Source organism: Megascapheus bottae, chromosome 19, assembly GCF_031878675.1.
Source record: "Megascapheus bottae isolate mThoBot1 chromosome 19, mThoBot2.hap1, whole genome shotgun sequence".
NCBI lineage: Eukaryota > Metazoa > Chordata > Mammalia > Rodentia > Geomyidae > Megascapheus > Megascapheus bottae.
This window is the reverse complement of record NC_143527.1, coordinates 6,479,604-6,484,407: the sequence shown is the minus strand read 5'-3', so window position 1 is coordinate 6,484,407 and position 4,804 is coordinate 6,479,604. Positions and strand designations below refer to the sequence as shown.

Below are 4,804 nucleotides of genomic sequence, written 5' to 3'. Positions count from 1 at the left end.
TGTCTAATGATGAGATAAGGTATTTTGATTGGGAACGACTAAATGTGAACCTATAGAGTACGGGAGACCAAACCTTAACAACTCTAGTAAACAATAATAACAACAAAAATCAGGCTCATCAAAAAGAATCAACAACAACAAAAGAAAAACCAGATTTTGCTCACTATACACATCTTGCTGTTGCTTCTGAATGGATTATATTGGTAAAAGGCTTCTTCCCTAATAGTTTACAAGAAATAAGACAATTCTCCAAAGCATCTAGAGAAGCAGTTATTTTCTGGATATATATACTATATGGGCCTGCTTTAGATGCACATGCTTTATTTTTCTTTTCAGAACGAGAGCTTTATGAAAAGAGACTACACATATCCAACAATTTCAAAAGTCTTTCTAGCCTGGTGTGATGGATGTATGTTTTACATCATATAGGAAACTCTTACCTTTGCAGTACCTAGCTAAATAATAACGGAGGAAGAGTAGAAAAGCAAAGGGTACATGAAACAGGAAAATGCATAGCCCTGGTATTAAACCAGTTAGTTAATATCACTAAAATACTTGAAACATGGCTGTGGATACTTTATTAATTTATTTCAACTACTGCAGAAAACATATACATTTATGTGGTATCATGTGAGGTTTTGATCATAGATTCAGTTTGTAGTTTCAATTGGTTCAGACTTCTCTGTCTCCTCAAGTATTTATCATGTCTTTATGGGGAAAATTTCTAAGCCTTCTAATTTTTGAGAGGTACTTTTTCCTTTCACTAAGGATGAGAGTGAATAAAATCCATTACTCTGAAAATGAAAAGATCTGTCCCACCGTTGCCTTGTATCTTTTTGAATCCACGGTAGTTTCCATTCCCATGACTAACTAGTGTTAAGCCTAATATTCAATCAATCAACTGGATTTTTGTTGATTGTGCTGGTCTGTTTCTGTATTTTTGATGACTATACTGTAATCATTCCTGAATGACAATTATTAAGAGGAAGGAAATTCTAGAGGTGTCGACTGATAAATATAACCTAGCTCTCAACCACAACAAGGTAACATCAGTAAGGCTAGAACCCTTTCCAAGGAATGGCAAGCAGCAATGTAGGGTTGTATTTCATAGGGGCACAGAGCAGTTAGGAGTCCCTCTGCAGGACTCAGTGCTTGCCATGAAACCCCTTGTGAAATAATGTCTTTGTGGATCAAGGAGCTGTTCTGTTGAGCTATTTGTTATAATGGCATGGTCAACCTGTAAATGAATGACTGCTGTACTAGAAGTCCTAAATCTCCACACTACACCTTTCTGTGAATAACCCATTTGTTCATCAGTTACCACAACTGGTTATCCTCCAGAGGAATTATGTATGTATTTGTCATAGAATAAAGGGAATATGGGGTTGCTTTGCTTGCCAATACGTTCTAGGAAAAAAAATGATACCCTGAGTAGAAGAGATTTAAGGAAAATATAAATTTCTGATATATTCAAGTACCTGTCTTTAGAAAGTATGATCTTAAAAAAGAATAGAGAAATCTGACACCCATCCATTTTATTAACACAGGTAATCACATTAAGGAAAGAGGCAGAGACACATTCTCTTGTTCATACAGCTGGCCATACTGACACAAACTATGACACAGCAGATGAAATGTTCAATCAGAACCTAAATATTGAGGGTCCCAGCTAAATCCAAATTAATCCCTTAACAAACTTTACAGAAGTCAGCTGACAATATCAACAATAAAACTATAAAATAAGAAAGAAGGAAGGAAGTAAAGGAGGGGATGGGAGAGATTGAAGAAAGGAAGGGAGTAGTTCCATCAATAAAAACACAGGAAAATCAAAATAATAAAGCATAATTAACTGAAAACCTTTCCAGAACCTGAGAGAAGAAATTAACATAGTGATGAGTATGTTATTTGTTAACTCTCTTCTGCAGTATATTTCCTGGTGAGTGATATAAACACACACACACACACACACACACACACACACACACACACACACCATGCATTCTGAGAACAATTAAGCTTTTGAATATATTAAATGGTACTTAGTGAAAAGTGTTTTACAAGTAGCTCAGCTTTAGGGTCAATGTTAATCTTAAAGACTTAGCTCCTATTCCAGAGGCCTTGGTTATTAATAGCACAGTCATATTACTTACCTGTAATCACATCTTTGGGCATAAAATGGATATCATCAGCAGGAGCCTGATAATGCTTCTCAAGCTGTTTGCCGCCATCTGCAAAATGTTCCCTCGCTGGGGGCATGAATGCAATGTCAGGATCTGGGTCATCTTTCACTGCTCAGCCACAGTGGAGAATGACACAGAAAGGCCAAGTGGTCACTCCCATAAAAGCCGGCTAGCTTCTTGCTTTTTTGATTTATGAAAAATAAATCAGTGAACAAATGAACCAATACCTATCACTGTTTAAAAAAAATGAAGCACTCACTTGAAATGAAACCAGCACTAGGTCTGTTGGAAATAGGTGAGGCTGACACAAATGTGTGGCTTATCTACAGGAAAAAATGGTAACATTTTATAGAGAAGATGGAGCAAGGACATAAAAATTCTCTGAAATGCACACTCGCGGCCTGGACCACGGCTGTCACACTCTTAAGTACAAACAGTGCACACTCAGTATTTTCAGAATTCTCTTCGCAATTTCCTAAAAGTCAGGAATCCTCCACTGGAAATGGGTCTCAGAAAAGTGGGAAATATGGATGCCACGGTGCAGCCATGAGAAAGCAATCACATCGCTCTCACATCAGTATTTCATGGGTGCTTAAGGTAAGAGCAGAAGTTAGGCAGAAAATGGGCTAACTGAGTCAGAGGAAGGCTGTCCTGCAGCAATGGCTTAATGTTCCTTCCAGAAGACTCTGTCGTTGTAATTCTAGTACTTCCAGCTCACAGTGGGAATTTTCCCTTTAACTTTGCCTACAACAGGATGGAAGCTGTGCTTCACTTTTGATTTCAAATTAACTTCTGCACTATCCCCAAAGTAGATATGTTACACCGTTAGCACTGATTCAGTTTACTTGTACATATGTTTTAATATAGACTTTGGCAAACCTCACTAAATATAAGTTTATACTAAGTAGGATAAAAATAAGTTATGGATGCGTGCAGTTTGTGTTTTTTTTCATGATATAATCACAAATCACTGTGAGCAATACCACAATAAAACCTATCTAACAGATCTCAGAAAAATCAAAATGTCCTGAAAGAAGATAGTGACCTAGTGTTGGGGATTTTGTTCAGTGATAATGTGTACAATATCTGACTTCGGTCCCCATCATTAAAAGAGAATGATCTGTAATCAATCCTCTATGTGACAGAAATGTAAAATGGAAACTCTTTGGAGAATACTAGTAGAAAGACGGTAGGTGAAAGCAGACACTGATGGGAAACGAATTGAATCAAAGTACTTTGAATGCATTTATGAAGCTAAAACAAAATGCATTAAAATTATTGTTTAGAAAAGGAGAAACCATGATAATCAATAGTAGCAAGATTTGACTAGAACACATGATATATTTGTATATCACATTTTAACCCCTTTCTATAATGAATATATGCTAATATTAAATTCACAAATATATGCTGCAACATGGAGGCTGTCAGTGAGCTGAATGAACCGGTTTCCGGGGAGCTGATGTCAGTAGCACATGCTCTTTCTCTCCCAGCAGAGTCTTATGGCAATGATCCTGATATTGAGATGGCTTGGGCCATGAGAGCAATGCCACATGCTGAAGTCTATTACAAGCTGATTTCGTCAGTTGATCCACAGTTCCTGAAACTCACCAAAGTAGATGACCAGATCTACTCTGAATTCCGGAAAAGTTTTAAGAAACTCAAGATAGATGTTTTGGACCCAGAAGAACTTAAGTCAGAAACTGCTAAATAGAATTGGAGGCCATTCTGCTTGAAGTTTGAAGGCCTCGTAGAGGACTTCAACTATGGCATTCTGCTGTGACTGGATTGTTGCAAGGGTTCCACTGAGGAAAACACCATCTTTGCACTCAGAATACAATTTTGGGCCATTAAAATTGCTCAGAACTGGGAAGGCTATAACACAGCAGTTTACAAAGCTCAAAACAAAGGCGAGAAGGGAGCTGGCAATAGAGACAAGGGAGAGAAGGAAGTTGGTAGTGGAGGGAGAGGAGAAAAGGAAGCTGATAGTGAAGGGAAAGAGAATGAAGCTGACAGTGTAGAGAAAGTTGAAAATGGAGCTATTGATAGTGAGGAAGAAAAAGAGGAAAGTGACAATGGAGAAGACAAAAGCCAGTAAAAGAAATCAGTGAAAATGGGTGCATGGAAAGCAGCATTCCAGAGCATGTAACTCAGCTGAAACTATGAGCACCATGAGTCCACTTGCACAGAACTCATCTTTCTGACCTGATAACCAGGAGCTGCTCTGGTTATTTCCCCACTCCATTTGTTTCTTAGTGGCATCCCTTTGTTTATTGTTTCTTGAGTCTCACTGCTGGTTAAATAAACAGTTTTATAAATAAAATAAATAAATTCACAAATATCTGTGAACCAATGCACTTCAGTATCTTCTTTAAAAATTAAACGAAAAGAAAGCATTTTTCTCACTAAAGAAGAGACTTAAGACTATTGCAGGTACTGACATACTATAAAATATTAATCCATAAATGGTTTTGATTATACACCATATTTAGTTACAACATAGATAACGTGTACAAATTTAATGTTTTACTTGGAAAACAATTCTGAACAAGAGGTCAAAAATCATAAGATCAAAAATTAATTTTGCTCTGTATAAGTAAGCATTGCTCTATAAACAAGAGTCA

General features: G+C 37.1%; 1 pseudogene; it reads left to right on the top strand.

The window, feature by feature from the left end:
* The first annotated feature begins 3,597 nt into the window (after window positions 1-3,597).
* On the top strand, window positions 3,598-4,282 carry LOC150049582 (protein PBDC1 pseudogene; annotated as a pseudogene).
* The last annotated feature ends 522 nt before the right edge of the window (window positions 4,283-4,804 follow it).